The following is a 12,423-nucleotide window of genomic DNA, read 5'->3' as shown; positions in this document are numbered from 1 at the left end:
TGAGGCTTGTTTCTTGCTCCACTGGTCGGGGGTGGGGGGTAGGGGTGGTCTGCTTCTCCCTTTCCCTCTGTTCCTTCTCCCCTCTTGCTTCTGCTCTCTTTCTCTCAAATTAAACGATTAAATAAATATTAGCATAATTTACATTTTTTGTTCAGTTTTTTGTTTCATAATCATAAACAACTCTGCAATCCAGTTAAACTTGGAGGAAAGCAAGGAAAATATGGAAATCATAGAACTGCAGCCAGAGCATAAGATTACAGGCTATTTTCAGCAGATGGAGGTAGAGGGGTGCTCTCCTGAGCTACAGAAGGAATGGTCTGGTAGTTAAGATAAAACACAAGTCAAATTTATTAGATTTTTCCACAGTCAGCAATGGTGATCTACTTGCTGGTCTTGCCATTTTTGGACCCAAAGTGCTCCATGGCTTCCACAATATTCATACTCTCTTTCACCTTGCCAAAGACCACATGTTTGCCACCCAACCACTCAGGCTTGGCGGTGCAGATGAAAAAATGGGAACCATTTGTGTTAGGTCCAGGATTTGCCATGGACAATATGCCAGGATCCATATGCTTCAGGATGAAATTCTCATCATCAAATTTCTCTCCACAGATGGACTTGCTGCAGTGCCATTATGGATTGTGAAGTCACCACTCTGGCACATAAATCCTGGAATAATCCTGTGAAAGCAGGAACCTTTGTAACCAATCCCTTCTCCCCAGTGCACAAAACCCAAACATTTTCTGTTGTCTGAGGAACATTGTCTGCAAATAGCTCAAAGGAGATGCGGCTCAAGGGCTTTCCATCTATCAGGATGTGGAGGAACATGGTGGGGGGTGACCATGGCTGGGCAGGTATCTGCAAGCCATAATTTGCTCTAAAAAAAAAAAAAAAAAAAGATTTCATTTATTATTCATGCGAGACACAGAAAGAGAGAGAGAGAGTCAGAGACACAGGCAGAGGGAGAAGCAGGCTCTATGCAGGGAGCCTGATGTGGGACTCGATCCTGGGACTCCAGGATCATGCCCTGGGCTGAAGGCAGGCGCTAAACCGATGAGCCACCTGGGCTGCCCCCATAATTTGCTTTTTATGACATAATCTGCTTATCTCCCTTATCATTACTTACATACGTTCCTGCCTCTAATTCTTTACAACTCCATAATGTTTTATCGTAATATGCCAAACTACTTAGATCGTTTTCAGTATTTGACTATGAAAATTAGATTTAAGATTAACCTTCAAGGTAGTAGTTTTCTAGATGGCCTTCATGTAAAAGGCATCAAAGACAGAAGAAACAATCATGTGTGAGACAGGAAAATGTGAAACAATGAAGTGCATTGCAAAGAGTGAATGTAGAATGCTGCACCTGACTCCCCACACGTTGGACGTGGTAGTACAACATGAGAATGTGCTGAGAGGCAGCCCTTCTGGTTAAACTGTATGTGTTACTTTCCTCTTAAAGATATACACAAGAGCCAACAAATCAGGTGACAAGCAAGCCAAATTCCTCCCATCTTTCTAAAACATAGGTTCTGTAAACAAAACATTTTAATAAGCTTATTTTGGGTACTTATAAAGTCTGCAAAAGTTTGTGCAAATAAAAAAATAGTATCCTCTAGAAATCATGCAAATTGAAAGCAACTTTGTACCAGCATTGATACATTTTAAGTAATCACAAATTAATGAATGTGGTCCTTGTTATAAGACTACAACAGATTATTGTCTAAAATATTTTGTAATTGTACAGGTAATGTTAAAACTACTTATCTTAGAAATAAACTGAGTATCAAAAAGAGGAAACCAAAATTTTATTGGAACTCTAGGGGCATGGAATTACTCACCAAAATAGAATCAAAAATTTTTAGAACAACAAATACATATAAATTAAGAACTGTTAGAACTGTGTAATATACACCATTGAATGCTAGATTTTGTGGCTAGAATTATATACATGTAATTGAGCTACATCAAGCACTTCGAGAAGTCACTGAAAATGCTCCCTTCCTCAGATGTTAGATACAAACACAACAGTAGCAGCATTGCCAGACAACATCATGGCAGGAACCTTATTTTAAAATCTTCATACTACACAAACATCTTGTTAAAATATGTATTAGAGCAGCTTCTACAAGCCCATCTGTATAGTAATGCAGGATTGGAGAATTTCTTCTTTGCCTACACAAACTGAAGTGATTGGCAGGATGCTTCTCCCTGCCCTCACACAACACTCCAGTCCTTGTAGTTCCCAGGGGACCATAGCATCATAAAATTTTAAACCATAGGAATATGAATCCTAAAACCCTCATATGATAGATAAAGAAATGATTCTTAAGAAGATTAGGCTACTCACCTAAGGGTCATACAACGAGTTGACATCAAATTTGAGGCTACGATCCAAGACCCATCCACAATTGAGACCTCTGGAAAACAGTAATTCTGTTACTTTTATTAAAAATTACATAAACCACATGGATTTCCCAATACATCTAAAATGTGGATAAATAATATACTTGTATACTCCGAATACATCAGTATTTAATCTTAGGCACTGGATGCTTTAAGCTGCATAGATAGTAGCTTCTTCGAGCAGTAGATACATAAATAAACAGCCTAGAAGGAATCCTCTACCTGCTTTTCAGAAAGTGAGTATTTATGTATTTTAAGGGAAGGGAGGGCAGGAATTAACTCAACTGTATGTGGTACTAGGATTGTTCAAATAATGAAAAACCAGTTTGTGAGTCACAGCTCTAAACTCCTGAGTAATCTGCCCCCAGAGTGTATGGGGGGCAGGGGAACTAGAACATCACACAATAAACAAGTGGTCTCTTTAGATTAATGTACTCAAAGGAAATGAGTATAAACAGGGACCACTCTCTAAAGCGATGAGGGATGAGGAGTTCTGCATGTGTGGCTGGAGGGAAGTAGGTAAGGGTCATAGTAACAGGGAAGAGGCAGTGTGTACTGGTGTTCTCAAAATACTAAGGTATTGAAGACTCAGAACTACAGGGATGTTGCAGACACAGTAAGAAGACATTTTACAAATCATGGAGCAGAAGATCCCTACCTGTAAGGGATGGAGAAGGCCAGTACCTCTCTGGTGCATCTTTCCTCGCAGAAGAACGTCATGGATGGATAGCTGCATATGTCTGGGAAAGAGGAGAGAGCAGGAGGGACATAGTAGATTTTCCTGGTAATCACTGTGCCACTGTGGAGACTGTACCTTTGAGACAATCAACTGATTTTGTCTGAGGACAAGTCCCAACACAGATTTTCAAAATCTCTCATGTTTCATAATATCCTAGCATAGCTACATTCTATAATGAAAAGAAAATCATGCACAGAATTTAATAAGAAAATTTGACTTGAAATAATATCTAGTTTCTCAAGGCACAAGACAGACCTGTATTTCTTATTGACGTAGAAAATTGCCATTTTCTCTAAATCAGATAAGAGAATATTTATTCATAGGTCATATGTGTTTTATAAAGAATTTCTATATTATTTAATGGCAACTCTCATAGAAGACGTAAAAAACTGTTCTTATAGACAGTTATAGTGCCATGGGCATTAACTACATATATAATTAATCTTATATTTATTTTTTCTGTATTTTATAAATTTGATATACTTCCATTTATGAGCAGTGGTGATAGATAAAATTAATTTTTATGACTATAAAAAGTTGTCTATTTCCTCTAGGCTAATGAACTCCAGGATCCCCTGATACCTTAAAAATATATATATAAATTTATATATTTATATTTATATTTATATTTATATTTATATTTATATTTATATTTATATATAAATATTTATGTATATATTTATATATATATTTCCAGACAAATATATACACAATCAGACAGATAAGTGCATATGATGCTAAAGAAAGTACAAAAATGTATAAAAAGGATGCAGGCCCTATAAATTCAGATAAGCATTTTAATATATTATCATGGGGGAAACTAATGGGAAGTTAACTATTTTTTTCTGATATTACTCTCTTATGGCTACAACATGCTGCCAGCACCACCTCCTTTTTCTAGGGGGAGGAACTTCCCAGGGCAAGTTAGAATACTACATTATACACAATCTGATATTTGGTTCTCTCCTGTGTAGCATTTTGTCTTCTGTTTGAATTCTAGGTCAAGGCAGACTTGTTAAAGGATTTCTTTAACCCTGAATCAGAAGGAATCAATAATAAAGTTGCTGTACCTTTCGAAGGTGTTAAATACACACAGCACATTAGTCTTTTAGGCTTTTCTAGGAGGCAGAAATCACAGTAAAATTGACAATTGCAATTTTCCAGCTAAGATAAATTCCAAAAACATGTTGTTGTTTTTTTTTTTCAAAATAAAAAGAATTGCATTCTTAATTTTCAGAAGCAAACTGTTACAACTCAGATTTTAAGAGGGCACAATACGTAGCAAAACTTGCTTATGAATATTGTCCTGAAATTACTTTGAAAAACAGTAAAGCAAGTCAAACTTAGGATCAAACAGTATAGCAAATCAATCTTGACCACTTGTTAGGAAAATGTTTTATAGCAAAATAGTTTATCTGTAATTTCCTGGTAATGAAGAGATTCTTATTAATATATCTGACTTTCTTTTTTAAGATTTTCAATTTATTTATTTATTTGTGAGAGACACAGAGAGAGGAGGCAAAGACATAGGCAGAGGGAGAAGCAGGCTCCCTCTGGGGAGCCTAATGCAGGACTTGACCCCAGGACCCAGGATCATGGGGGTGATCTGAAGGCAGATGCCCAACCACTGAGCCACCCAGGTGCCCTCTAATATATCTGATTGAAAAAAAAAAATCTTCCATTTCCTCTCAACTTTTGTCAAAGTTGAGTAAATAGATGTAATAGCCAAAGGCATAAGTAATAATAGGAAGGAATGACTCAAGAGTAAAATCAGTCCCTGAGGGGAAATGCTTTTCCCTTCAACCATCCACTTTCCCACTATTAATTTTGATGTGTTTCCATATAGGAAACAAATGCACTGGTCAGAAACCTTTCCTCTAACAAGAAGAATTAGAAATGAACATTTTGAGAAAGTATTTCACAGAGGATATGTTTTTGTATGAAGAAAATGCCATCCAGAGATGAATGTTCGAGATGTTGTCAAATGTTTGAGATAAAGTGTCAAACCCATTTTCCAAGGTAACAATTTTTCAAACGAAGGCTAAAGAAAGCCGATAAAATGAAGGGCTGAACAAAATTATGTCTACTGTTGTAACCAGCTATTAGCAAATAGCTTAATTAAAGAAGCCTGGTTAAGATTCTTTTTAAGCAGATTTTCTATATGGTCATAGAGGGCTGGTTACATGAATGTGCTTTGAAAACAGACAGACTGAAATTTGTTTTCCAGCCCAATCATCTACTAGCTTTATGGCTTGATCAGATTAATAGCCTTTTATTTTACCGAAGTTACTTTTGAGCCCTTTCAAATATCAAATTGAGAGGTTACTAATGCAGAGGTTTTGTTCAAAAACCCCTGTGTCTTGGTGATCTGTCTTGGTTTATTTTTAGATGCTCCTACTAGAACATGATGTAAGAGGTGAGGAAGACAGAGAGGAATTGTTCTCCCTGAAATGGGATGTAAGAAATTAATAGCAGGTGCTCTGGCATATGAACAAACAGCCCCTGGAGGCTCAGTGTGAAACAGCCTTTTTACAAAAAGACTAACTTACCCGTTATTGAATTCTTCCTAGGGAGTTAACAAATTTTCACTCCACAGGTTTTCTCTTGTTCATGTTGCTGTTATTTTCTTATCTATTTTTAATTTATTTTCTTATGATAAAATTGAGAGAATTGAGCGTCCTCTCGCTCAGTAGTAGCTCCTGTAGTGAAGTGAAGAGCTTTCTGCAGCCCTAAACATCAAATGCTCTCTCACTATGACATTGTTTATTACTAGATAAAAGTTTGCAGATTATCTCTCCCTAACACTACACAGAGGACCACTGCTTATCCTTATCCCATCCCATTCTTATTCTATGACCATACAAATTGCATCCTTTTTAAATGGAAATATTGAAGTATACATTAACATCCCCCAGTCATTTTGCAAGTAGTCAGCTTCCTAACTCTATTGTATCTTTAAAGCATAGTTATTAGATTTTAGCTATTTAGATTTTAGCTATTAGATTAGCTATTTATTAAAGGCAGCTATCCTTCAACTTCATGAGCAATTATTACGTAGGATAAATAACATGTTGAAACACATTCTTAGCATTTCTGTGGAGGTTTCTCAATGGAGACATGTACTTATATTTCCTCCTATGCCTTAACTGCTGCTGCTAGTGATGTTGCCAGAATCCTAGAGAAAAATAAACATAATGTTTCAATTATTATCATTAATGCTTCAATTGGTTAATGTTGCAATTATATGCCACCAGTTGAAATGTTGCTAATCACCATGGTTTATGGATTCTTTTTTAAAATAAGTAGGAGCACAATGTAATACACTTTTCATTATTCAAGCATACTCCAAGTGCAGTAGCCAATCCAAATAGAAGCATTTTTTGAATTTGGGGAGGAGCTTAAATCTTAGCAATTTTATTTGTCTAATCAAGAGCAATTAGCTATTCAGTTCTTTGCTTTAAGGAATTCAGGCACTTTTATTTAAAAAAAAGGAGTAAGGAAAAAAGAAAGAGAAAGAAAGAAAGAAAGAAAGAAGAAAGAAAAAGAAAGAAAGAAAGAAAGAAAGAAAGAAAGAAAGAAAGAAAGAGAAAGAAAGAAAGGAAAGAAGAAAGAAAGAAAGAAAGAAAGAAAGAAAGAAAGAAAGAAAGAAAGAAGAAAGAAAAAGAGAAAGAAAAAGAAAGAAAGAAAGAAAAAGAAAGAAAGAAAGAAAGAAAGAAAGAAAGAAAGAAAGAAAAAAGAGAAAGAAAGAAAGAAAGAAAAAGAAAAAGAAAGAAAGAAAGAAAGAAAGAAAGAAAGAAAGAAAGAAAGAAAGAAGAGAAGAGAAAGAAAGAAAAACTGGTTGTTTGGTTTTCTGATCCTATTTCATAGACTGGATTTTTGTAACCACTTCAGTGTTTCTTCATTTTGTTGTATTTGTTCAGCCTGAACAAAATACACATGAATGAGTATGAAACTTTCAGAAATTGAGAAAATTACATTGAAATATTGTTTTTGAAACATAATTTTGATAAAATAGGGCTAGTGAGTCATTCTAAATTAGATGTCCATATGGCAGTAGGGACTTCAGTATGGGAAGCTTTATTTTAATAAGAGATAATTAACAATGCTGCCAGGACAACTCTGTTTAGATGGTTGGTTTTATAATTTACCTCTTTATTTGATATTTTAATCTGAATGTTCTGTTATAAAATATGTTAAATAATATAATTCTATTATTGTAATCAAAAGGTGGTTTTAAAGAAGTCTTTGCAAATCTTTTTTTAGTCTATAACAATGTCACTACAAAATTGTATTGACACCTGGGTGGCTCAGCGGTTGAGTGTCTGCCTTTGGCTGAGGGCATGATCCTGGGGTTCAGAGTTGAGTCCCACGTCGGGCTCCTTGCAGGAAGGATGCTTCTCCCTCTGCCTGTGTCTTTGCCTCTCTCTCTCTCTCTCTTTGTGTGTCTCTCATGAATTAAAAAAAAAAAAAATTCTTGGGGATCCCTGGATGGCTCAGAGGTTTAGCGCCGCCTTAGGCCCAGGGCATGGTCCTGGAGTCCCGCGTGGGGCCCCCTGCATGGGGCCCCCTGCATGGGGCCTGCTTCTCTCTCTGCCTGTGTCTCTACCTCTCTGTGTGTGTGTCTCTCATGAATAAATAAAATAAAATCTTAAAAAAAAAATCCTTAGGAACTATTATAGAAATTTCAGAGTAATTTTATGTTTACAGAATCTAAAAAATCTAGACTCATATTTTGTATGTCCTTTTCATTATTATTTTTTTCTAGCAATTCATTTTGTTAAGTTTTACTAAAGTATTGCTCCATGATAGATAGATGATGATGGAAATAAACTTGGTCTCTTTCCACAAACAGTTTAAGAAATTCTGTTCCAGAAGATCTTTGAAATTTGAGCCAACGTGGGCTTAATTTCATTATCTTTTTTGTTGCCTGCTCTTCTGAGTTTGTAAGAAAATACCCTAACAGGCCCAGTACCTCGGGAAGGTAACAGAATCCCGTGTTCTCTGCCTTCAAGCAGGTTACCACCAAAAATGAGATTAAAAAGCCCAAATCCTAGAGCCGAATAAGCAGTTCCCAGATTCCAAGCCCCTGGATCACCCTTAGGCAATAACAAAGTGTGAATTTCCGTAATGCTGATAGCTGCTTGTGGAGGTCCCTGCGCAGACTGCAGACTTGTGTTGAAAGTGAAATGCAAAACTGACACATGCAGTGTGATGCCAAGGCAGCTGCAGAAGCAGAGACAGGCCTCTGGGAGCTCAGGCTTTGCACCTCCTGCCCCCCGCCCCATTGTTGATGCTGATACAATGTTTCTTATATCTCTCTCTGGACTTTATCACATAGACATTCCCAGGCAACTGATCTGGCAAAAACCTAAAGGAAAGTATTTTATCAGGAGGTTTTGTTGGAGGACAGTCATTTCCCTAATTTACTGAAAAAAGCTTCTAAGGATCAGAAGTAACTCAGAATCCATATTTTGGGACTGAGTTACCCTAGCCACCTTAAGGAGATTGAAGAATATTAGTGATTAACAAATAAACAAAGAAATGTCCAGAGCAAGGGGGCAGGTATTTGGGAGAAGTGGTGGTCAAAGGGACCAGAACCTGGAAAACCCCCACAGAATAAAATTGTTACAAAGTCTTTTATTTAGTTTCTGTTTGCAGTCTCATTTCCCCCTTCAATCTGTTTACTGCAACCCGAGTTTCACATCTAAAAATCTAACTTGAGGGATGCCTGGGTGTCTCAGGGGTTGAGCATTTGCCTTTGGCTCTTGATGCTCGTGATCCCGGGGTTCGCGGGATTGAGTCCCACATCAGGCTTCCCATAGTGAGCCTGCTTCTCCCTCTGCTTAGGTCTCTGCCTCTCTCTGTGTGTGTCTCTCCAGACTAAACAAACAAAATCTTTAAAAAATAAAAAATAAAAATCTAACCTGATCGTATGTGACGCCTTCTTTCAATGACTATGCTATAGCTTATTTATTTATTCATTTATCATTTATTTATTTATTCATTGATTCATTCGTTCGTTTATGTGAGAGAGAATGGGAGGAGGAGCAGAGAGAGAGGGACAAGCAGACTCTGCTGCAGTGGGAGCCCTAAGTGGGCTCCATCTCAGGACCCTGAGATCATGACCTGAGTGGAAATCTTAATTGACTGAGCCACCAGGTGCCCCCAGTAACTTACAGCTTTTAGAATAAAAGCCTCTTTGACCTGAGGCACAAGTTAATCAGTTTCCTGCCTACCCCCTTCTGTTCCCCCCCACCCACCCAAAAACACCTATCTTCACCTCCTCTTCCATTTCTCACCATTTGCACACATTTGCATTGAACTTTCAGATCTAAAGTAAACCATGTCTTCTTAGTGTCTGGTCTTAGTAGCCTAGCAATGTTTATTTTTCTCTCACGGGCATGTCCATCGTGGGTAGGCTGAGGTCATTTCATGTACTCTATGTTTTGGAATTTAGGCTTGAGAAGTGGCTTTTCTCTAGGACACTGTGGGTCTTGTGAATGAAAAAAAAAAAAAAAGAAAGGCGAGATTGTAGTGACTTATAAAACTTCTGCTTGTCACTTTCATCTACATTTTATTGCAGAAACAAGTCACATAGCCAAGGCTAATGGGTAAAGGAGGGGGTCTCAGGAAAGGGCCAGTTGAGGAGACAAAGGCCATTTGTGAACAATATTACAGTCTGTCATATCATCCTTCAAGATTTAATGCTCTAGCAAAACACCGTCTGCTTACCACTATCATACCCCCTGAGTCTGTAATCAAAACATCTGTGTCTGTTTCTTTCCTATTAGCCTGGAGATGATTACAAATCTGTACTATGTACTTTGATACTTGTCATATATTTGGCACTCAAAATATTTGTGCATGGAAAGATGGAAAAAAGAAGGGAGGAAGGTTGGAGGAAGGAAGAAAAACAGGTTAGGAGTAGAAATAGCTGTATTATTCTCATGGCATCGAATCCATTTAACAGAAAAGAAAAACTTGCACAAGTCAATAATTTATTGATTATTTGGGCTATCAGAACATATAAATATCTGAAAATAGATATTTGATTCAAATGGTAAAATTATGATGTTTTCATTTTGTAATTTATAAGAGGCTTAACTCCCTTTGAGGTGTAATGTATTCTTTTATCTTTTATTTTTCCTTTTCTTTTTTTTTCTTTCTCTCTTCTCTTGTTCTCTTTACAAGAAAGTTATTCCTGAGAGTGCCTCCATAAGCTATTTGCATCTTTTCCAACTTCTTCAGTTTATCAACAATCTCCTGTCCTATTGACTCCTCCTTTAATTTTGGTCTGATGGTTATCAGTTTTATCGTTAATTGATCCCTTATTACCCAAAGCACTCTTTCTAATACTTCACTGTATGGAACTTTCAGTCTCTAGTATTATGACAATTAGCAGGAAATTTTGGATTTTACTTTCTGAAATTCTGTGGCTATTTCAATGAATTTCTTCATTTTTTTCCTCTTTTCTGAACCTGAAATTGCTTACTATGTCCAAGCTTTCTCTTTCATCTCCTGTTTCAAAGACACATCTTTTTGCTTTGAAAGCTTACTTCTCCACCAGGTCAATTGACGAAACAATTCTTCCTCTACTACGTCCTGTCACCAATCACTTTATTTTCTATCTTTAATGTTATCCTTTCTATTTTTTGATCTACAAACATACACACACTTCTCCACTTAAATAACAAACAAACCAAGCTCTCTCAAACTGTGCATCCTTCAAAACTAAACTTTTCTTTCATCTAATATATTGTGAAAACAAGATATATGTGAATCTCCTCCAATCTGAAATATCCACCTATTTATTTGGTTCTTCTCTCAACAACTAGGTAATTTTTTAAAATTTTTTTAGCCTACTAGCCATATCATCAAATTTATTAATAATTAAGTGGCTTTACTTCAATCTTTAACCTCCTTAAATGTTAAAGCATGACACCAAATTTCTTCTTATCCTCCAATGTAAAATTTCATATCATGCAAATAATTATATAATAATTGTAAATCATATATATTATTTTTAAGACTTTAAAGAATCCTTAAAAATATAAGAATTGGAAAACTGACTTGGCATCTCCTTTATGTTTCAGTAGTGATCCTCTATTGACAGCTTTTTTTCTCCAATAAGAATATTTAATATAAATATGAATACCTCAGTATATGCCCATAATTCCTGCACTTCTATGTTAGTTCATGTAATGGTAAAAGTTAATAGAGCTTATAATATAAATATCATCATTCTAGTATTCCAAGAGTAACTTATTAAACATAATGGAATGTTTTAATTTTTATTTCTCATGTATTAAGGAAAAATAAGTAGTAAATATGTGAATAAATAAATTCAAGCATATTTAAGTCATGCTTATTTCAAATTTCATTTCTTCATTTGAATTAAGATTTAGTACTAAGTAGTTAGCTTGTTTTGAGCCTTTAGTTTTGCTTAGCATCTTGTAAATACTCCTTTTTTTTCTGTGCATATAATTACATACATGTAATGCATGCTACATACGTAGAAAGAGGAAGAGATAGACTGGAAAATAGAGATTATTAACAGATACATAGAATTGGAATGATGATTGAGTGAATAAATGAATGGATTTACAATTAATGATGGACATCTGTTGATACATATCCATATCCTATACTTTCTCATTACAACAACACCTAGGTTTTACTTTGGAGAACTAAGTCATACTGTCTATGTTTCAGAAAGCTATTGAGATGTCTTTCCATCCTAAATTCCATGGGATACATTTGGTTGGCTTAAGTTAATCATAGTAATTCTATTATTGCTGTTGCTTTGATGTTTATCAGGGTGATTATTCTAGAATTGGCCAGGTTCAAAACTAAGATAAACCAACACATGGTGTTCCTCTGGCCTTAGTGATCGGTTTGGGAGACCTAAGTTAGTTCAATTGGAGGGAAGCCCATATCTTCTCTTAAATAATTATAAACTTGATATGATGCTCTCATTTTAAATGTAAATACATAAATAAATGCATACATGTAGCTCAAATAGATAGCCATCTGACAACCCTGAGGAAAAACAAGCTGAGGATAAAGCAACATGACAAGGAAGACAGAACTGAAAGAATTACAAACAAATGGATATGCACCCTTAAAGATACCAGTCTGTGAATTAGGCAGAGTACTCTGCTCTAGACATTTCAGCTTGTGAGCCAATAAAGTCCCTTTATTATTCAAATGAAGTGAATTTTCTTTATTGGCTCTGATCCATATTCTAAGTAACATATAGATAGGTAGATAGGTCAATA

The 12,423-nt window shown here is 35.9% G+C and overlaps 1 pseudogene; it reads right to left on the bottom strand.

The window, feature by feature from the left end:
* Nucleotides 1–350: 350 nt before the first annotated feature.
* On the bottom strand, nt 351–828 carry LOC144282850 (peptidyl-prolyl cis-trans isomerase A pseudogene; annotated as a pseudogene).
* Between the last annotated feature and the right edge of the window lie 11,595 nt (nt 829–12,423).

Source organism: Canis aureus, chromosome 14, assembly GCF_053574225.1.
Source record: "Canis aureus isolate CA01 chromosome 14, VMU_Caureus_v.1.0, whole genome shotgun sequence".
Lineage (NCBI taxonomy): Eukaryota > Metazoa > Chordata > Mammalia > Carnivora > Canidae > Canis > Canis aureus.
Note: the sequence above shows the minus strand (reverse complement) of the source record. Positions and strands in the feature narration are given on the sequence as shown.